Genomic DNA, 23,558 nt, shown 5'->3' with positions numbered 1-23,558 from the left:
AGAGAGAGAAGGAGACACAGAGTCCAAAGCAGGCTCCAGGCTCTGAGCTGTCAACACAGAGCCCGACTTGGGGCTTGAACTCAGAACTGGGAGATCATGACCTGTGCCGAAGTCAGACGCTTGACGGACTGAGCCACCTAGATGTCCCTTATTATTATTATCATTATTATTATTATTATTATCAGCCCACAATGCTGTAAAAAAATAACCCTGATCAAATTCTTCAGGCAAATTAGACATAATAAACACATGACTACTATGAGAAGGTATTAAAATACCCTGAACATTTTCTGCAGTTTTCTTATAAACAAAGCAATTGGATTTAACCTAATGCCCCTGCATAGTACACAGCATACTTCCCTTTAGAATTTCTGAATGTTCCTGTAACAGACAAGACTTATTAAACTTAATCTAATAATTTGAAAAGGTGTCACTCCAACAGTCTACATCCATTGGCTCGATTATGGCATTATTATCATGTTATATTTTCACGACAACAAAGTGAATTCTGGCTCTCTGTTCAGAACATTCTTGATTCTTGTCTGCTCATTTTTCCTGATGAACGTTAGCATCACTTGGCCACGCTGAAAGAAAAATATGCCACTGGAGTCTTGATGGAGCAGACATTGCTATCCAGTTCAAGCACGTGGTCTTACTGGGAACTGATGGGTTTCAGGACCAGTCAAAAAGTGTGAGTAAGAGAGGGGCACCTGGTGGCTCAGTCGATTAAGCATCCTACTGTTGACTGCAACTCAAGTCATGGTGTCACAGGTTGTGGGATCGAGTCCCAGGTCGAGCTGACAGTGCAGAGCCTGCTTGGGATTCTCTCTCTCTCTCTCTCTCTCTCTCTCTCTCCCCCTCTCTCTGCACCTCCCCCACTCATTCTTTCTCTCTCTCTCTCTCAAAATAAATAAATAAACAGGGGCGACTGGGTGGCTCAGTCAGTTAACGTGTCTGACTTCAGCTCAGGTCATGATCTCACAGTTCATGAGTTTGAGCCCCGTGTTGGGCTCTGTGCTGACAGCTCGGAGCCTGAAACCTACTTTGGATTCTGTGTCTCCCTCCCTCTCTCTCTCTCTCTGCCCCTCCCCTGCTTGCTCTCTGTCTCTCGAAAATAAATAAAAGTTAAAAAAAATTAAAAATAAACAAATAAACATGTTTTTAAAGTGTGAGGAGGAGAGTTAACCTATTTATTCTTCCATTTTAAACGTACTACTTACCATTAAACCCCCCCATCTGATATAAAAGCACTGTCTCCCTAATTACAAGTTTTATAAGAAATAGCTGTTGCACAAATCATTACTAGAACAAATGTATTTTGGAGATTTATTTCAATGACTAAATTTGTTCTTTGATCCATCATAAGAAGAATCGAACTTCTAAATGTTCTTACACTGGATTCACTTTTATTCCTGGAATACAGACCGTTTCTGATCTATTTTTCTTTTAATATAGACCTGTATTTGGCTCATCGTTATTTTCTTTTGGATTTTCATTCATATTCATTATGAGCTGTTCCGGTCATTTTTCTCTTGATCAATAGCTTAATCAATTGTTAGACTATGAAATATTACACAAATGAGTTGAGCAATGTTTTGTATTTTTCCATTTCCTAGAGAAGTTTAAGTAGAAAATAATTTTCTGTTCTTTAAATTTGGGGGGCATTACCTACAAAGCCATCTAATACTGGTTCTTGCGGGAGGCAGGATAGGAAAGAAACTAGAATTTTCTTTTTTTTTTTTTAACGTTTATTTATTTTTGAGACAGAGAGAGAGAGAGCATGAACAGGGGAGGGTCAGAGAAAGAGGGATACACAGAATCTGAAACAGGCTCCAGGCTCTGAGCTGTCAGCAAAGAGCCCGACGCGGGGCTCGAACCCACGGACCGCGAGATCATGACCTGAGCCGAAGTCGGACACTTACCGACTGAGCCACCCAGGCGCCCCAGAAACTAGAATTTTCAAAAACCTTTTCAGTTTTACTTACTTATTTTTTGTAAATACTCTGTCTTGTGTCAATTTTGGCAATTAAGATGTTTCTAAGTCACCCAGCCTTACATCCCAGTCTTGACCGTAATTTTACAGTCTCCCATAATTTTGTGTTTTCTGCCTTTCTTTCTGCTTTCTAGATTCGTTTATCTTTTTAAATTCATTTATTTGCATTTTAGCTTTTTTAATGCTCCCTTTTGTCTTTTTCTTTTTCTGCTCTGTTGTTCTTCAAATTCATTTCGCAGGATGCTTCATTTATTTTCAATCTCTCTTCTCCAGTAATAAAATCATTTTGAGACCATTATTTCCCCTTGACGTAGAAATTTGGTCAAGTTTCACGTTTTCACACACTGTTGTCATTTTCATAAATATGTTAATTGTGTTTTATACTTTTTATTTCCTTTTTAATCCAGGTATTATCTGGGATTGCTTTTTACTTTTATTTCTAAAGGTGGGTTTACTGTTTTTTCCTCTTAATTTGGTTATGCGTTTCTAGTTTGCCTCTGGAGTAAAATAATGCTAACGTTATATTAAGAAAAATTTCAAACACACCCCGAAGTAGAGAGAAAGGTAATGCAAATCTCATGTACGTTACATCCAACGTCAAAAAAAAAAAAAACAAAACTAGTGGCCAATTTCACGTCATTCATAACACCCTCCATTTCTACTCCCTCCCTCCACAAATAAATTACCCGAAAGTCTGTCTCAGATGTCATATCAACTGGTTCATAAACATTCTGGTTCCCCAACAGCTGTTGGCAAGGATGTGGAGAAAGGGGGATCCTCACACACTATTGGTGGGCACGCAAACTGGTGTAGCCACTTTGGAAAACAATAGGGAGGCTCCTCAAAAAGTTAAAAATAGAGCTACCCATGACCCAGCAATTGCACTACTAGGTATTTATCCAAAGAACAGAAAAATACTAATTCAAAGGGATACATGCACCCCAATGTTTATAGCAACATTACCTACAATAGGCAAACTATGGAAACAGCCCAAGTGTCCATCGGTGGATGAATGGATAAAGAAGATGTGGTATATATACAACAGAATATCACTCAGCCATCAGAAAAGAATAAAATCTTGCCATTTGCAATGACATGGATGGAGCTGGAGAGTATTACGCTAAGTGAAATAAGCCAGTCAGAGAAAGACAAATACCATATGATTTCACTCATATGTGGAATTTAAGAACTAAAACAAATGAGAAAAAAAGGAAAAAAAAAGAGAGAGAGAGAGAAGCAAACCAAGAAACAGAGTCTTCTTAACTTGGAAAACAAATTGATGGTTATGAGAGGGGGGGGATGGGTAAAATGGGCGAGGAGGATTAAGGAGGGCACTTACGATGAGCACCGGGTGATGTGTGGAATTCCTGAATCGCTGTATCGTACCCCTGAAACTAGCATTATCACACTGTATGTTAACTGACTGTGGAGTTTACATGAAAACTTAAAAAAAGCAACAGCAATTCTGCTTCCTCGTGGCAGATTCCTCAATATTTGTGGCAATACGCCACTGACGTTGGGTCAGTTTAGTAATGCTGGGTATTCTCAGATTCTTGCGGTCTTGGCTACTTCAGTCAGGTTATCTTCACTTTCTTCCTTGGAGAAGGACTTGAGAAGTAGATATCTGATTTCTGTTGCTTTTCGTTGTTTTAAGAAATCTGCAATTCTTTCTGCAAAAGGACCTTTCACGTTACCCATCCTCTCCCACTCCTTAAATACGCCTTCCGGTCGGGGTTAAGATTCCGCCAAGACCAGAGTTCAGTGTTGCCATGAGGAAGACCCAGATTGCGGTCACTGCCTTATGCAGCACTGGTGTCTCTGTGTGACCTCCATTCACGGACTCGTCACGGTGACGCTCCCCACAGAGATCTGACAAACTGGCTAGGCCAATCCCCTTTGGAAGCTTAGGTTACGCTTTTCCAAGATGAGCCAGGAGATCCATCCAGATACTGTTGGCATAAATCAGTGAAGGAAATTTGAGCACCTGTGTGAAAAGGTCTGGGGCAGCAAAAGCAAACGTTCAATGTCAGTGACGTGATACGAAAAAGGATTGGCTGATGAAAAAAAAAAGTACACATTCTTGCCTCCTTTCCTATGATCTCGGACTTTCAAACTACTCTACCTCCTTTTTTGGCCAGTAAAATAGAGAAAACAGAGTTCGCTCAGAAACTGCTGGTTGGTGATCTCAATCCGCCCCCCCCCCCTCCTGTCTCTGGAGAACGCACAGATTCCCCAGCAGCCTTTCAGCAGAGATTATGGCTACAGATTGTGCTGCACCAGAGGAAACCCGGCTAACGTCCCTGAAAAAAGAAACCATATTTCAAATGATCTCAACAGAGAAGGGGAAAGAGCTATCCAAGATAGGCGTTTAAAAGAGGAAACAGCTCAAATGGGATTTCAGAAGAAAAACACATTCGTTACTGTCATCCACAGGATGAAGAAACGGACTGGTTTTAACAGGGCGGGTGGGGATGGGGAGTCGGAGTTAACTGGAAGCTGCCTGCAGGCTACTTTCTTCAGAAACCAAGTAATCATCGTCTACGCAGATCCTTAACCAAGCTGACGCTGTAAAAGGACTCGCGACAGGATTCGCTGAAGAGGAATCTCCTTTTTAATTTCTTTATTCCTTTCCACACTGCAAGTTGAATTGTCACGGTCAAACTCGAGCTCATCTATCACAGGAAAGGAAATGCACGTGTAATTTGGAATATCTTACTTCAAACTGTTGAGGACAACCTGCAAACCAACCTTCCTTATTGAGTGAGGCATAGACTGGGACCCTACGCCGTGCCAGGACTTGGGCCCCGAATGGGCAGGGAGAAAGCCATCCCGGTATCATGACAGTTTTGAAGAAACACCAGACAGGCTAAAGGAGAAGAAAGGTGTGTGCAGTAAGACGCGTGAAGTTTCCCTAAAAACAGAACGAGTTGGGGTGGGGAGTGAGAAATTCAATTGGTAGATAGGAGGGTATGTCCTACGAGGCCTCAATTCCCAGCTATGTACCCTATCCCAACTTCACCTCTCAACAGTGACACAGATTTAGAGACAGTGGTAGCAGGTATGGAGATAGGGAAATGGGTAAAACCAGAATTTCGAGGGGCGCCTGGGTGGCTCAGTCCGTTGAGGTCATCATCTCACAGCTTGTGGGTTCGACCCCGCGTCGGGCTCTGTGCCGACAGCTCAGAGCCTGGAGCCTGCTTCCGATTCTGTGTCTCCCTCTCTCTTGCTGCCTCCCCCTCCCTGCTCATGCTCTGTCTCCCGGTCTCAAATAAAAAACATTAAAAAATTTTTTTAGAATTTTGAGGAAACATTAGATAAGCTTGTTCCCCCCCGCCCCGAGGAAGCCAAGGGTAAGAGGGGATCTCACAAGCAAATGAAGGATTATTACAAAGTGGATGGCACCAACAGGGACACAGCAGGAATCCCAGCGGCCAAAAAGCGAAAGCAACCAAGTGACCATCGGCAGATGAACGGATACACAAAACAGGCCCCATACGCACAATGGAATATGCTTCAGCCTTAAAAAGCAAGGGGAGTCTGACATGTGCTCCAACAAAGGACGAACCTTGACAACATTATGGTCTGAAAAATAAGCCAGTCACAGAAGGACTGTGACTCTATGTATGTGAGGTCTCTAGAGCCATCACGTTCATAGGAACAGAAAGTCGAATGGTTGTTCCCACGAGCTGTGGGGGCGGAGGGGAGAGCTGTTTAACCGTACACAGTTTTAATTTTGTGAGATGGAAAGAGTTCTGGGGAATGATTGCTCCACGATGTAAATGCACTCAACACTACCGAACTGTTCACTTAAGAGCGGTTACGATGGGAAATATTACGTTCTGTCGATTGTTATCATGTTGTCATTCGTTAAAGAAAAAAACACAACGCACCAAGAAGACAAGGCTTCCAATTGCATCCACAGAATTTAATCAGACAGAAGAGCCTTTCTGGTTTTGCAGATCATGAAGAATTCAGCACAAGGTACTGAGAGAGGCTGTGGTTTTCGCTCTCCTCTTGCTAGACCAAAGGGGAATATAAGAATTTATGTCGTATCTGGAGCTGTCTGGTTAAGAAATGAGGTTTGTGGCTTGCTTCTTGCCCACTGCTGGCTGGGTGACTGTGAGTGAGTCATTCAACCTCTCTAATCTCCGCTTACTCACCTCACCCGAAAAAAATCAAGCCAAAGGGCTCAGAAATCTGGACCATAAGCAGTACTGACACGACCATTATAGCAAGGGACATACCAAGATTGTTCTCGAGAAGGGGATGCCTGGTGTTTAGAATTTCCAGCTTCCAGGAAAACCCCATCCAGTCCAGATCACAAGGGTCCAGAGAAGATCAGAGACCCTCTGACATGTTCCCGGGACATCTGCACACCTGTCCACTAGAGGCCCTGTGTGTATGATGTTCAGACAAGGACAGTGCCTGGTTTGAAAGCCACAGCCTGGCAAAGCCAAGTTATTTGGAAGGACTGGCCTGTTCCGGTGGAAGAGAGGTGAGCTCAGTTCTTCAACTCCTTCCCATGCCATGTGGCACACCTGTCCCCAGAAGGAAACTGTTTGGGAATACTTCCATGTGCCTCGGGATGTTGTGCTACCCAGATGCCCTAGGATTTCACTTTGGATCTGATCAGTCTCACTGGGATCAATCTCTGTGGGCCTCCAGTTGTATTTGAGCAGTTTTCCAGATGTCTGTGGTACAGGAAATGGCCAAGTAGGAACCATAATACACCTGCTAAATAGTCTGTTCTTTTTTACCTAAGCCCTAAGTCAACTGAGTACTTTGTGATAGGAGTACTCAGGTGACCCAGAAGACTTTTCCTTCTGCCACACTGCTGAACAGATAGATCTGCCTCCATGTCCAGTGACAGTCCCAGAGACAAGGCCACCCGCCACTCTAGTGCTGTGTGCACCACCATCACCTGGCACAGTCAAGGGCACCACCAAGAGGTAGCCCTTGATGGCACTCACAACACATAGTCATCACGCGTGTAATACATTCAAGAAAGTATAAAAGAGAACCGACCTCATTATGTGCTTCACCCTTTGTATTCATTTGGGCCATTTCCTCTGAATTCACACTGACCTCATATTGCCTTCCTGCTGGAACTGCTGCTGGCCCTCTCCAGAGGTACTTCTTCCTTAAAAAATTACCCTCCCTCATTGTGTTTTTAGTTTGGTTAACCAGTTATTCACATGGAAAAATAAATCTCGGTCTCTCCCCACAGAGAGAAGGCAACTCCAGATGGCTGGTACACATAAACACGAATGACAAAATAATAAAAACTTTTGTAAGGAAACCTAGGAGAGCATCTTAATGATTGAGGGGGGCAAGTATTTCTGAAGTGTCTTAAAAGAATAACCACAAAGAATGATGAATTGGACTATATTAAAAATAGGAACTCCTGTTCATCAAACGGTTCCATTAAGAGAGTAAGAAGACAGGTGTTAAAAGAAGGTATTTAAAATACATTTACCTGACAAAAGATGCATATCCGTAATACATGAAGAGTTCCTACACCATCAACGAGTTAAAAAAAACTAGACATCATAAAAGAAAAATGGGCAAATGTCTTGAACAGGCACTGCATACAAAAATTAAAGTACCCAAATCGTCAATAAACATATGAAAAGGTACTGCACTTCATTAGTCATCAAGGAAATGCATATTAAAACACAGTAACACACACCCAACGTGGATGGCTAGAAGAAAAACCACAGAGAATTCCAAATATGGGGAAAGATGTGCAACAACTGGCTCCCTGTTGGTCTGAGTATAAACTGGCATAAAGACTTTAGAAAACTATTTGGAACTATTCACCAAAGCAGAACATATGCATACCCTATGGCCTAGCAATTGTGCTCCCAGGACCATATGCAATAGAAATCATACCCTATGTATGCATAGGTGGCTGGGTGGCTCAGTCGGTTGAGTGTCCGACTTCGGCTCAGGTCATGATCTCACAGTTCGTGAGTTCAAGCCCCACGTCGGGTTCTGTGCTGACAGGTCAGAGCCCAGAGCCTGCCTCAGATTCTGTGCCTCCCTCTCTCTCTGCCCCTCCCCTGCTCATGCTCTGTCTCTATCTCTCTCAAAGGTGAATAAACATTAAAACAAAAATTATAAATCATACATATGTTCATCAAAAGACATGGTCATGAACATTCACAGTTAATCACAAGAGCCCCAAAGACAAGCTCCCCAAATATCCATCAAAAATAGAAGCATATATATGTATACATGTATGTATACATATATGTAAATTCATGTATGCATATGCATATACATGTGTGTATGTGTGTGTGTGTGTGTGTGTGTATCGTTTTTGATGATGTAAATTGTGAGTGAATCCCCAAAACACAACGTTATTAACAAACACAAGCCAGAGACAAAATTGTATATACTGAATGATTTCTCTTCTAAAAAGTTCAAAAACAGGCAAAATCCACGTACAGTGTTAGATGTCAGGACAGTGGATGCCCTTGGGGGAGGGAGAGACTGGAACAGGGCACAAGGTGCCTCTGGAGAGATGGAAGTAACCCCCCCTCCATAATGCAGGATTTGTGTCCTTTTCTGGATTCGGTTACATTGCGGTAAAACGTTTCCAACACTTATAAAAAAATAAATGGACCAATTCTCCCTAATTCTCCAAGAAAAACATGCCATTCAAAACAGTGCGTTTGCTAAACCAACTGCATCTCCAACTGGTGGAAATTCAGATCATAAAGGAAAAGGAGCTCAGCTCCCATACACGGGAATCAGTGGTCCTCTCAATGACCTCTCCCCCCGCCCTCGCCCAGATCAGTGATCAGAACAGGAGCCACCTAACCTCTGTCCCACACCCGGGCCACTGATTCTCATGGCTCTGTAAGCACAGCAGTGTTCACAGCATCAGGCATCACAGCGGATGTGTCTCTAGAGCGTCAACAGCGGTGATAAAGAATGCATTATGTTTGCAAAAACAGTTTAGCAATTGCTTCAAGCTTTACCCGGATCCAGGAGGGATAAGACAGGCATCGTGCTCCCCAGTTTTTCTGACGAGCAGGCTGAGATTCAGAGAGCCTAAGTGGCATACACAAGTTCCCGTAGGCAGTACGGAAGGTGACGGATGGGTGCCCCAGTGCCTAGTGCAAGCTCATGTCCACTGCATCGGATAAGAGGAAGTCAGCAGACAGAAGGAACGGGATGAGAATACACTGAAGATGGCTTGGATGGGCAAATCCGACAGGTGGAGAATGTGGGATCGTGAGACACCTGCCCAGAGGGTATCTGTGAAGACCCTGGGAGCCCCAAACTCTGAACTGAATGCAGATAAGAAATGTGTCTGCACGCTGGGATGGACGAGGAAACAAAGTAGGTGGTTAGTTGGGGTAGGAGGCTCTGCTAACATGAGCTAAAGACCTAGACTGTGGGCGGGGGGGGGGGGGGGGGGGGGGGGGGGGGTTGGGGGGGGAGGCTTATGCGGGAAAGGAAGAGGTCTTTTGATGAGGCTGAAAAGCTGAATTACGATGGAAACAAAGCAGTTTTCGAAGAAGATCCCAAAGGCCTACACATGGAAAATGCCAGGAAATTTACTGAAACGAATAAACACTCCCCCCCACCCCCGCCAAAAAAAAGTTATTTTGAAGAAAGAAGTGGGCTCCCTTTTCCCCCAGAAAGGAAAAGAATATGTTTTTCTTTCAGTAGAGTTGAGGCTAATTTTTAAAGGTTAGGATTTCTGCTTAAGAATTCTAATGAGGACAAAGCATTATTGATTTTACAATAAAATATGGCCCGGATGGATCACCTACCTCCACGAGGACAACATGGTTTTACAGGAAACTCAAAACTGGGACTAGGAAAGCGAATTCATCTTGATTTTGCTGTTCCTAAAATGTGCGACCTTGAGCGAATCACATCAGTTCTCTGGGCCTCGACATCAAAACAAGAGGTCACTGCTAGACCGGCTAGGAGACGAAGATTCACAGATAGGGCTTTGTGAAAAATAACAGACACAGGGCAGCCAAAAATTCAAACGGAGGTATCTGAAGACAGAAGCCAATGAACACTTACTAAGCATTTACCGTAGGCAGACCCCCATCTGACGTCTATTTCTCGCATCTCACGACAGCAGCGAAAAGCTAGAATTGTTAATATCATTTCCCAGTTGGAGATCGGTTCAGAGAGGGAATGGGACTTGTCCAAAGACACACGGTGATGAGTGAAAAGAGACAGAATATGAAAATCTTTGAACCTCCCCAGGCATGCCAGCAGCCTTAGCAGGACTCTTGCGGTTGCTGTAACTGGCCACCTTCGATATTCTGTCAAAATGTATCAGCATGCCTGACGTTTCTTCCCTACTCGTCACACCGTCACACCGCGAAAAATGTTTCTGCTTGGAATCCTGCAAACAGGCAGGAAGAGCTAGAACGTGGTTTCCAAAGGCTTTCTTCCTAAAGGAAAGTCCCTGAGCTGTAACACACAGGTAATTTACCTTGAGGAGTCAATAAATCTGGCCCTGGTGCTCACGCTCACCACGCATTTTCTTACTCTGTACAACCAGTGTGTCTGCTTTTGGAAGCCTCTGGCAGCAGAAAATGCTAGGAAACACATGCTCTTTGCATGGCCTTGGCGTGAAGGTGGTTCCCAGGGGTCCCTGATGCCGTGAGCCTGGGGCAGGAAAGCTCCCAGCGCTGTCAGCCCGCCACCCCTCGGGCCAAGGTCCCAACACATCAGTATTTCTTTTCCTGCTGCTGTGATGTCGGACCCCCCTCCAAACGTGACTTGTAAGGCTGGAAATAAAACTCCCTTTAGCTGTTGTTTGAGTTGGCTTCTGTGGGAGAGGAAGACTTATGTTCTTGAACCGGCTCCCACACTGACCGAATCAAGATATAGGATTCTTTTTTTTTTTTTTTTAATGTTTATTTATTTTTGGGGAGAGACAGACCATGAGCAGGGGAGGGGCAGAGAGAGAGAGAGAGAGAGAGAGAGAGAATCTGAAAGCAGGCTGCAGGCTTTGAGCTGTCAGCACAGAGTCCAACGCAGGGCTCGAACTCACGGACTGTGAGATCATGACCTGAGCCGAAGTCGGACGCTCAACCGACTGAGCCACCCCAGGTGCCCTAGACGTGCGATTCTAGTAACCAAACTGTGGTCAAGGTACGTCAACATCAATGCTAAAAACCTGGTATACTTCCTAGGGCCACTGATAGCAGATTCCTTCTAAAACTGTGAACGGCCAAGTAAAAAAAGAGAAAGGGTTCTTCACTCTCCCCAGGCTTGATGACAAAGGGAGAAAGCTCATTTAAAAGAACCGACTGGGGCACCTGCGTGAGTCAGTCGGTTGTGCGTCCGACTCCGGCTCAGGTCGTGATCTCACAGCTCATGAGTTCGAGCCCCGAGTCGGGCTCTGTGCTGACAGCTCGGAGCCTGGAACCTGCTTCTGATTCTGTCTGTCTGTCTCTCTCTCTCTCTCTCTCTCTCTCTCCCCCCCCCCCTCACGCTCTCTCTCTCTCTCCCTCAAAAAAAAATAAACAAAAAAAAAAAAAAAAAAAAAAAAACGACCAAACAGGGGCACCTGGGTGGCTCAGTGATTTTGACACAGGTCAAGACCTCACGGTTTGTGAGTTCAAGCCCCACACCAGGTTCTGTGCTGTCAGCAGGGAGCCTGCTTGGGATCCTCTGTCCTCTCTCTCTGCCCCTGCCCCACTCATGCTTGCTCTCTCTCTCTCTTAAAAAAAAAAAATATTAAAAAAATAATAACCAAGCAAACAAAAAACACATTATGTTCCTTGGCACTCCAGGGGAGGAGAGAAAATTCAATGCTTCTTGGTTGATAATTGGGGCAGGGCGGGGGGGAGGGCTTCATGAAATGGCAGAAAATACATCTGTATCCAGGTCAGAGAGGAGGATAATCCTGAAAGGGAAGGAGCTGGGGTCATCCTAGATCATAAATTCAAGCACTAATCCTTTATGTCTGTGTAGGACCATGGGTTTCCCAAGCAATGACACAAATTATCTCATTCATCGACTCTTAGGAAGTACAGAAATAGACCAGTTTTTTACAAGGCTCGTTGCCTCAACCCCCTGATTTTCTCCTTCCAAGTTTACTTCACTGGGGAATTTAGGCATTTGTCAGATTTAAAATATCATTTTTAACTCTGTATCCATGGGCCCCCAATTCTGTTCTTAAAAGGCGTCTGGCTCTTGGGAAGTGACACACTTGTCCCAATGTTGTATGAAGATATCAGAGAATATCCAGGGTCACCTGCGGGGCTCAGTCCATTGAGCATCCGACTTCGGCTCAGGTCACGATCTCACGGTTCTTGGGTCATCAGGCTCTGAGAGCCTCACATCAGGCTCTGTGCTGACAGCTCGGGGCCTGGAGCCCACTTTGGATTCTGTGTCTCCCTCTCTCTCTCCCCTTCCTCTGCTCGTGCTCTGTCTCTGTCTCTCTCCAAAATAAACATAAAATGAAATAAAATAAAATCAGAGTAGAAATAAGTCTTAAAGAATGATTCTACATTTCGTTACAATAAAGGACTATACATAGCAAAGGTAAAGTATAATTAAATTAGTGAGGATCTCAAGGTTGTTATTTATAGACCCTTAGAAGTGTGTGTGTGTAAGAGAGAGAGAGAGAGAGAGAGAGAGAGAGAAAGAGGGAGGTTGAAAGAGGAGACTGCTTATAGGGAGACAAGAGATGGAGAAAGTGAGAACAAAGAAGTCAAGAATGTTCTAGAAAAGGCTAGTGCTGAGTATTAGAATAGGAAGGATCTCAGAACCCTCGCTGATCCAGCCCCATCATTTCAGGTGCAGAAAGGTCTGAGAAGTCAGCTGAAGGGAGACAAAGCTTAGCACAGACTCTGGTCCACTGAGCCCCTCCGGTTCCCTCTCTTTCTGTAATAGGACATTCTTCTCTAATCCTAGAAATACCCTACGCACAGGGCTCGACCACCTTTACGTTTCAAGTCCCTGGAAGATAAAATCCCCCCGTAGAGGGAAAATTCCCTTACAGTGCTTCTGAGGCAGAAAGTGACATTGAACGTGAGCCCTGATTACAAGAATTGGTTTTTCTTGGTCCCGTCTGGTAGTTTACCCGGCGTTAGGAGATCAACAATCTAGAAGGGGAGTATGGGGTTGCTAACCGAAGTGGGGGCCGAGGGTGGGCACGTCTCCCGGCTCTGTGGCGGCTGCCCCCACAAAGCCCCATCAAGGCTTGTCTTGGCCTTGACAGGAGTTTTATAAATGATCCGTTTGAGAGCTGTGCTATCAGCTGTGTGCTACTGTGGACAGCTGCTTCGATGCAGAGCTCTCTCATAGCCTGGAATTATCAGCTCTTTGCATATGTGCTGCTGGAGATAAGGAAAGAAACGTGTTTTCCTTGCCTGGAAATGGACAATCTAAGGACAGTGGGAAAGGTAAGAGAGAGGTGCGGAGGGCAGGATGCAGAGAAACCAGAAGGAAGGTCCTTTGTTACATTTGTGCAATGTTTGCTTCTTTCCGTTGCTTTATTTTTTCCCTTCTGTTTGTTACAATCCGGACACAGAGTAGGTGCCAAGTCAATGTGTCTCTCTTTAATTTTTTTTTAAACTTTATTTATTTCAGGGACAGAGACAGAGCACAAGCAGGGGAGGGGCAGGGAGAGCCAGACACAGAATCCGAAGCAGGCTGCAGGCTCCGAGCTGTCAGCACAGAGCCCGACGTGGGGCTCGAACTCACGAACCGCGAGATCATGACCTGAGCCAAAGTTGGACACTTAACCGACTGAGCCACCCAGGCGCCTCTCAATGTGTCTTTTAAGTTTCCAACAGGAAAAGCGACGCTACGGTTTTGCATGATCTGGGGGATTAGGACTGCCTGGAGGTTCTTACTAAAATTGCCAGCAGGTGACCCCCGCCACCAGCTTTTGGTTTTGAACAGTAGAAAAGGATACACAGTCTGTCCCACGCACAGAATGTCACCCGTATGCTATAAAGAAAACCTCCAAAATCATGACATCATCGTGAAACGAGGCACACAGACAAAATAAACTTTGGGAAAGCCGTCAACGAGTGTCCATTAGACACGGTCGGTCGATGTGGCTGTCCCACACGCCATTCTGAAGGGGAAAGCCATCAAAGCTCCTCCAGGGACCCCGGGGAACGGCATCAGCGGTGCCCTTCGACAAGAAACAGCCCTGCTCAGAGCCCTCCCCTCGCCCCAAATTCAGAAAGTCCTCGCTGCACACATACAAATTTATTAGCCTATCGACACAACCTATTACCACAGACATCCACTCTCACGACTAACGCTGCTCAGGTCCCGGAAGAAGCTTCCACAAGTCTCCCCCCGTGTCTTTAAAGCAAACGGCTGAATGCCGACAACTGACACGGGTCTGGGCTTCTGCTGACTTGGACACGAAGGTGGACACAGATCTGGTTCCGGGAAGGTTTGAGGGAGGGAAGCAGTTCGCGGCGAGAAGAGACAAGTGGCTTATCGAATGGTGCTGATCACAGAGCACGCAGTACCTACTGGATACGAAAGTAGCAGGTGCACCAGCTCGGCTAGTGATGCTGAGCGTTCATGTCCTGGCTTCACCTCTTCTTCCAATTCACGGCCCCAGAGGTGCTCACAGGCCAGCTCTGTGCTCACAACAGGTGCATTGGGAGGTGGAGGGACGTTCCGCATCACAAAGCGAATGGTGCTACTCAAAACCTCGTGAATACGTAGGGTCCGGGGGAAACAGGCAAAGCAGGACACGGAAGTCTTTGCCTGGGCAGCCCGGTGGATGCTGAAAGCCAGGCTTCGGAACGGTTCTAATTTTATGAAAATGTTTCATAATGTGCAATCCCCATTTTTAAAAACGAAGCGTTAAGGAAGACGTTTGTTGGGATGAGCACCGGGTGTTACGCATAGGGGATGAGCCAATGGATTCTAACTCCTGAAATCATTATTGCACTGCAAGGTAACTAACTTGGGTGTAAATTAAAAACAAAACATCGGGGCGCCTGGGTGGCTCAGTCGGTTAAGCGTCTGACTTCGGCTCAGGTCACGATCTCACGGCTTGTGAGTTCGAGCCCCGCGTCGGGCTCTGTGCTGACAGCTCAGAGCCTGGAGCCTGCTTTGGATTCTGTGTCTCCCTCTCTCTCTCTCTCTCTCAGCCCCTCCCCTGCTCACACTCTGCCTCTGTCTCTCCAAAATAAATAAATTTAAAACATTTAAAATAAAATAAAATACTATCTGGGCCCTTTCAGAAAAACGCCTTTTCCAATCCCTGCTTTGGATAGTTTTTGTCAATAGGACAAAATTATAACAGAATCAGCATCTGCCTGAAATTAAGCATAAAAAACGGAAGATACCGTGGAAGTACAGACTAGCTCATGATTTGTGTGTGTCCTAATTTTACGACCCGTCTAAGCATTGCTGACCCATCAACAGAATACCCAGCTGAGCAACAGGAGGACATCTAGTTACCTCTGGCATTTGACCAATACTTTCAGACATGTAAAAAAAAAAAAACAATAGATTTCAACATACTTTTCTGTTCCGTTGTTAGGAAAGAATATCCCTAAATAGAGGAGAAGAGAATATATGTCATTTAACAGTTTATTAGCTTACGGGACCTCCACTTGCATTCGTGTTCAGGGACCGGACGGCGTGGAGGTCAGGGCTGAGGGAAGTCACGGGACTCAGAAATGTCATCCTAAAAAAGAAGCAGGCACACAAAGGAGGCTCTGGTTCCAATCAAGCCCGAGGGCCCTCAGGAGCTGGACTTTCCAAATGAGAGATGTCACAGACATGCTCTCACAATATCTGAGTGATTGCACAGGGGAAGAAAAAAGTCACAGGATCTAGGGTGAGACCATCCAGAAAACACCTGCATTCCGAATGTACGTTGTTTTAACGTTTTTAAGTTTTACTTATTTATTTTGAGAGAGCGAGCGACCGAGCACAAGCAGGGGAGGGGCAGAGAGAGGGAGAGAGAGAGAGAATCCCAAGCAGGTCCCCCTGCTGTCAACACAGAGCCTGATGCGGGGCTGGAACTCACGAACTGTGAGATCACGACCTGAGCCAAAACCAAGACTCAGGTGCTTCAGCGGCTGAGCCACCGAGGCGCCCCTACTCTGAAATCTTTACTAATTAGAATAGCAGGTCAATAGTGGAAAAGGGAGAACAATACAGTAGTAACTATTGAAGTCTGAAGTTTAACGAATAAGAAACAAAGACAACGGAAGGGGTACGTTGTCTTTTGTCTCCAGAACACTGGCAGATCAGACTTACAGATTTTTAATAATTATCGCGATTTCCACCTACTAATATTCCAAGGAATGCTCTACAGAGTTCTGGGGCCAAAACACCTTTCCATGAGTGAGTGATAGGACTCTTTCATGGAATTTTGGAATACGTGGAGGGTTTTGTTTTCTTTGGTCTCTTACACCAGACAAATGCCAGTAAAGAGAAGGAGATCTTCTGGCTTCCGACCAACAGAACTGTGACAGACCTTAGGGCATAGAATTCTGGCAACAGTGAGAGAAATCTGGAACCCCTATTCATAGACAGACCCTTGGGAAGGGGGCCACAGGGAAACACCGGGCTGGGGTGGGAAGGATCACAACAGGCAGGAGGTTGGAGGAAGGATGCTTGACGTTTAAAGCCACGAGTATATTTTTAATATAAAAAAAAATGAAATAAAAATTGCACACGTCAAAAAGCTACACCACAGAAATAGGAGAAAAATCAGAGAAGCATGCAATCCTAAAAAGGAGAAGTACCCAAAACCCATCACTCAGATGCAGCATTTTAAAATATATCCATCTAGACTATGCATTTCTTCATAACTGATTTGTAAAATGAAATTATTTTGTGCATATGCCGTTCTACACTGCTTTTTAAAAGCACTAGGGATAAACAGAAAACATCACTCCTGGTACGAACTACGCATCGACTTCATTTTAAATGACTGTGCAGTATCCCATTGTACGAATCGCCATAAAGTGTTTGCTGAATCCCTTACCATTGGGCACTTAGGTTGTTTCCATAGGTAAAGATTCTAATGTTTTATTATTTTCTTGACCTGGAAAGGAAAGCATGTGTATTTTGTTTGTTATTTATTTTTATTTCTTTTTTTGAGAGAGCGAGCGAGTGTGCGAGCAAGGGAGAGGGGCAGAAAGAGAGAGAGAGAGAGTCTCAAATAGACTCCACACTCAGCTTGGAGCCCGGGAGCCCGATGTAGGGCTCCATACTACGACCCTGGGATCATGACCTGAGCCAAAGTCAAGAGTTGGGCACTCAACCGACTGAGCCACCCAGGTGCCCAAGGTAGGTATGTTTTGAAAGTTTTTAAATCGTGTTGCAAACTTGTCTTCTATGAAGGTTATTTACACTTTGTCCTTGAATTTTAATGTATTTTTTGAATATCTTATTTCTACTTCAGTAGATTAAGGTACATGTTTTTCATGGCCTAATTAATACTATGCATTTTGGCATTGCACAATAACTGCTGATAAACATAGGAAAATGATGTTTCAATATTTTAATACTTACATTTTAAACTAGTGAGCATTTTCCCAGATGTTTATTAGTTATATGATTTTTTTAAAGACATTTCCTGGTTATGTATTTCTTTTGCTGGGATGCTTTCTTCCTTAGATTTTAAGCATTTTCCTTATATTGACAATACTTACACATTTTTATGTATGTGTTTATATACACTTACATGTTTTTGTATATATGTAGCAAATGTTCTGATTTGTCATTTTTAATCTCTTTGTTTACGGTATTTACAATTTTTTAGTATTTATTTAATTTGAGGGGGGAGGGGCAGAGAGAGAGAGAGAGAGAGAGGGAATCCCAAGCAGGCTCCTTGCCATCAGCACACAGCCTGTCGACCAGGAGATCATGACTTGAGCCAAAATCAAGAGTCGGTGCTTAACCCACTGAGCCACCCAGGCGCCCTGGTATTTACAGAAATTTTTAATTTTTTAAAATGTTTATTTATTTTTAAGACAGAGAGAACAGAGCAGGAGCAGGGGAGGGACAGAGAGAGAGGGAGACACAGAATCCGAAGCAGGCTCCAGGCTCCGAGCTGTCAGCACAGAGCCCGACGCGGGGCTCGACCCCATGAACTGTGAGATCATGACCTGAGTCGAAGTCGGACCCTTAACCGGCTGAGCCACCCAGGAGCCCTGGTATTTACAAAAACTTTTAAACGTCTTTACATCTTCCAGGTCTTTTCTTTATGACCCTTGTTTTTCTTTGATGATGTTTTCTACGTAGGGTTGTGCTGCTGCTAACATGAAACAGACATTCATCTCTGATTTTAAGTTTATTCTGAAATTCATTTTCAGTGACTGCTGAGATTGAATTCTAATTTTTTTTAAATGACAGATAACTGACTTTTCATCCAGGACTGACACTCCATATTTGAAATCCCATGTCAATGTCGTGTGTGTTAAGTTCTGCTATTCTATGTTTATGTTGGCACTAGAAGGACACTTTTAAAATTATTATAACTTCAGGATATGTCTTAAATCTAAAATGACATGGCTTCTGTCTTCTATTCTTGAAAATGTTTTCTTTTTATTTTATGTATTAAATGGGTTTTTTTTCCAAAAGAAGGAATTACAAAATATGTGCATCAACTCCTCTTCCCCTCTTCACCTCCACTGGCACCAACAACACCATTACATGCACGGACTAATTTAGGAAGAAACGACAGCTCGCTGTATTGAATCCGTCAATCTACAAAGATGAGCTGGCTTTCATTCATACAGATTTTCTTTTACGTTCCTAATAAAACTTATCTTTTATTTCGTATTTAAATGAACACACGGCAAAACTGGCTTTTTTTAGGAGCATGGTTCTATGAAATTCGATAGGTATCTAGATTCGTGTGACCATGACCTCAAGTCAGCGTATAAAACACATCTATCACTCTGATGTTGTGCTCTCGCTTGGTAGTCTTACCCTCTCCTTCATCCCTAACCCCCAGCAAATGTTGATCTGCTTTCCATCACTGCAATTTTGACTTTCTGAGAATATCAGATAAATGGAAATTTTTGTCATATAACCTTTTGAGCCTGGCTTCTTTCACTCAGCATAGTGCCTCTGAGAACCATTCAAGCGGCTGCATGCATCAAGAGCTTGTTCTTTTTCAATGTTGAGTAGTATTCCACTGTATGGACATACCACAGCTTTTTTCTTATTCATTCACATGTTGAGGACAGTCGCGTCGGGTCCAGTTTTCAGCCATCATGAACAGAACTGCTATAAACCATCTGGTGTAGGTTTGTGTGAACTGATTTTTTTTTTCTCTCTCAGATAACTAGCAAGTTGTCTGGTTTCCAGGTCGTTCAATAAGTTATATATTTAACTTCCCAAGAAACTGCCAAATTATTATTTTTTTATTTTACAGAGAGAGAAAGAGAGAGTGTGGGCAACAGAGACAGAGAGAGAGAGAGAGGGAGAGAATCCTAAACAGGCTACATGCTTAGTGCGGAACCCGATGTGGGGCTTTGATCCCACAGCCCTGGGATCATGACCTGAGCCAGAATCAGGAGTCAGCCGCTCAACCTACTGAGCCACCCAGGCGCCCTGCCAAATTATTTGAAAGAGTAGCAATACTATTCACATTTCCAAAGCAATGTATGAGAATTCCAATTGTTTCAGCCCTTGTCAACACTTGATACTCTGTGAAGGTTGTGTTTTGTTTTTGTTTTGTTTCTTTGGTGTGTGTGTGTGTGTGTGTGTGTGTGTGTGTGTGTGTTTGGTCTTTCTAACAGTTATGCAGTGGTATCTCATCGTGGTTTTCATTTACATTTTCCTAATGGCTAATGAGACTGAACATCTTTTCATTTGCTCAACTGCCTCTTTGGGGAAATGTCTGTTGAAGTTTTTGGCCCATTTTTTAAATTGGGTTGTTAATTTATGTTTTTTTACTTCTGAGTTTTGAAAGTTCTTTATATATTCTTTAAAAAAATTTTAAGCTGTACATTTATTTATTTTTTAAGTAAACTCTACTGGCAACTTGGGGCTCTAACTCAGGACCCCAAGATCAAGGACCACATGCTCTGCAGACTGTGCTGGCCAGGTGCCCTGTAAAATTCTTTATAAATTCTACCTAGACGTCCTTGTTTAGATACGGGATTCTGAAATGTTTTCCCAGTCTGTGGTTGGTCTTCTCGTTTTGTTTTTTTTTTTTTCATGACTGCTTGACTATTTAGTGATGATTAAATTTTGAACTTTTTTTTCCCGTTCTTTTTTATTTGGGGGGAGAACATTTAAATGCTACTCCCTTAGCAAATTTCAATTATGCAACTGTGTTCCCAACTACAGTCACCATGTTTTATGTTAGATCCTCAGGGTTTACTCATCTTGTAAATGAGAGTTTGTGCCCTTTTACCAGCCTGTCCCTACCTCCCCAACCCCAAGCATTCAGTAGCCACGTTTCTTTTTGTTTTAAATCTGATTTTAATGGTCTATTTATTTTTGAGAGAGAGGGAGAGACAGAGTATGAGAGGAGGAGGGGAAGAGAGAGAGGGAGACACAGAATCTGAAGCAGGTTCCAGGCTCTGAGCTGTCAGCACAGAGCCCGACGTGGGGCTCGAACTCATGAGCTGTGAGATCATGACCTGAGCCGAAGTTGGACACTTAACCAACTGAGCCACCCAGGCACCCCAGTTTTTTTGTTCTTAATGTTAGTTTTGGGGAAGAAGGGGCAGAGAGAGAGGGAGACCTAGAATCCAAAGCAAGCTCCAGGCTCTAAGCTGTCAGCACAGAGCCCGGCGTGGGACTCAAACTCATGAAGTGCAAGGTCATGACCTGAGCCAAAGTTGGACACTTAACCAACTGAGCCACCCAGGCACCCCTGGTAACCACTTTTCTGTTCTCTGTTTCACTTTGACTTTTCTTTTTAGGTCCTCATAAAAGTGATACTACATAGTACCTGTCTTTCTTTTAGCAGTGTCTTTGGCTGAGCAAAAGTTTTAATATTGATGAAGTTCAATTTATCCATTTATTTCCTGGATTATGCTTTTGGTGCCATGTTTATGAACTCTTTGGTCACAAGTCCCCAGTGAAGTTTTTTATAGGCAGGTTGTGTGTATTTCTTGTTGCCATTATTCCTAAATAGCTATTTTTGCTACTATTTTGAATGGGTTATTGACTTTTCATTTTATCTAAATATACCTTAAAATGTTTATTAAGATGCAGAAGTCCTATGTCCTACGTGGCAATTTTCGTTGAAACTCTTTCTTCCAATAAATTGAACATATCTTTGTTTACACAGAATTATGGTTATGTAATGTCAAACAGGTCACATGGCATATTTGTGACAGATGTTTCCATTTGCATCTATCTCATTATCAATAGCCTACAAGAATACATGAGTGTCAAAAATATTTTAGGGGTAGACTAGATATCTAAAATATAGATTAAGAAAAATAAAATAAAATATAGATTAAGATATGGATATGACAGAATACATATTCTGGCCACTTGCACACTTGTTACGAGGTAAGAATTAAGAACTATGACGGATGGGCAAGTCGGTCATAATGATGATCTAACCTCAAGTACCCAGATTTGCCTCTGGTGTAGTCAAGTCTGACATGGGGCCATGCTCCTACGAACTGAAGGCAGTAAGTTTTTAACCTAAGTTCTGAGAGTAAGAATCGAGAGGTAGCGAGCCCACGTGAGTGTATGTAAAAATGTGAGGGTGAGCATATGTGCATTTTTCTGGGCAAAAAGACTGAAATTTCATCATTCTCTAAAAAACACCATTCCATTCCAAGAAGGCACATGCCTGTTCTCTCCCCATTCTCTCATTTCAAACATATCCAACTCACTGTACAATTTCAACAAGTATGTTTGAACGAATGAACGAATAAATATTTACTGAATTACTCTTATATGGTCAAGACATTACAAGTGTATCTTACATCTGCATCTTACAAGCGTAAGATTTTTCTTGTTTATTCATTTATTTTGAGAGAGAGAGAGAGTGCGCAAGAGGGGCAGAGAGAGAGAGAGAGAGAGAGAGAATCCTAAGCGGGATCCAGGCCGTCAGCATAGAGCCTGACACAGGACTCGAACTCATGAACCTGTAAAATCATGACTTGAGCCAAAACCAAGAATCAGAGGCTCAAGTGACTGAGCCACCCAGTGATTTTTTATTCAGCAAACATTTAGTGACTGCCTCCTTTGGCCAAGGACCCTAACTGGAACATGGAACTTCACGGACAAAAGGGCAATGATCCTCCTCTCAAAGAGAAAGGCGTAACAACAAATGTATTTCAGTGGGAGAAGTACCAGGATGGGAGTGTTCATTATGTTTGGAGAAGGAGCGCCTGACCTGCTTAAGGACTGTGGAGAAGCTTCACAAATACAGTGGTGGTTGGGTGGAGACCAGAGTGCTGATGACAACTGAGCTCTAAGTAGCTTCCAGAACACGTCAATGGCACATGCTGGGAACTTGAAGTTATTGCAGAGTGAGTGTGATACGGAGGCTGGGAGCCCATCTTCAATTGTGTACATTCTCTTTACCATGGATTTTGCTAGTGTTTATCAAAGTCAAATCAGAGAAGCGTGAGCATTCCAGAAGAAATAGCGTTTGAAAACACAGAGCTGTTAAGAGACAGTGGCTCAGTCTTGCGGGAGGATAAAGTGCGATGGATCCCTAAGTCCTGAATATACAGGTTCAATTTCCAGAAATACCAGTATAAATACACAAGCATTTATGCAATCAGGTGCACACGATAGCACTGTCAAAATGGTCTCCAAAACAGGAAACGACTTAAATGTCCATCATTAAGAGACCGGATAAAAACTTCTGGTACGCTCCTATAATGGAATATTTTCAGTGTTAAAGAGATCGAATTACATCTTTTCAAATTAAGATCTTTTCAAATCTGTTTGAAGTTAAGTAAGGTCTTCAAACTAGCGTAAGCCATGAAGTGATAGGGTATTATCTCATATTTTTAAAAGCCTACAATATAAAAAAAACAATGCTTGTGTGTTACGAGACGTTCAGTGATCATTAGGTGGATAGTGCTGATGGCCCCGATTTTTTGCACCTGTCTCCATCCTTGCCTTTTGCCATGGATTTTGCAGCTTTTTTGAATCCTGAGTGGAATCTCTTTTCCCGTTCCTTGGTACTGAGTTCAGTCACGTGACTTGCCTTGCTCTGGCCGGTGGACATTAGCAAGGGTATAGTTACTTCAAGGAGAGGCTTGAAAAGCCTCTGGTCTATCCCACTCGTGCTCTTGAGCATGGCCACTACTGTGAGGACATGTCTGGACCAGGCTTCTGGAGGATGACAGACAAGGAGGACAGAGTTGAGTCACCCAAGTTATCCGAGCAAAGACCACCCTAGATCAGCCTTCAGCCAGCGGATTCCCAGACATGTGAGCAGACCCAGACAAGATCAGAGAGCCATCTGGCTGAATCACGGCTGACCACAGACACATGAACAAGGCTGGCTCAGATCGCAAACCAAGCGTGGAACCCAGCAGCCTTGTAAAATAAAGAACTGTATGTCTCTGAGGTTTTGTGGTAATGCCATGGAATATTATTTCAGCCACAGATAACTAATACGCTGTATTTGTATATA

General features: G+C 43.6%; 1 protein-coding gene across 1 annotated transcript in view; it reads right to left on the bottom strand.

Moving 5' to 3' along the window:
• LOC125927592 (heparan sulfate glucosamine 3-O-sulfotransferase 3A1) overlaps positions 1–23,558 on the bottom strand; it is a 101,549-nt gene that overhangs the window by 2,076 nt on the left and 75,915 nt on the right. The window lies entirely within an intron of this gene.

The sequence above is a fragment of the Panthera uncia genome, chromosome E1, assembly GCF_023721935.1.
Source record: "Panthera uncia isolate 11264 chromosome E1, Puncia_PCG_1.0, whole genome shotgun sequence".
Taxonomy (NCBI): Eukaryota; Metazoa; Chordata; class Mammalia; order Carnivora; family Felidae; genus Panthera; species Panthera uncia.
Note: the sequence above shows the minus strand (reverse complement) of the source record. Positions and strands in the feature narration are given on the sequence as shown.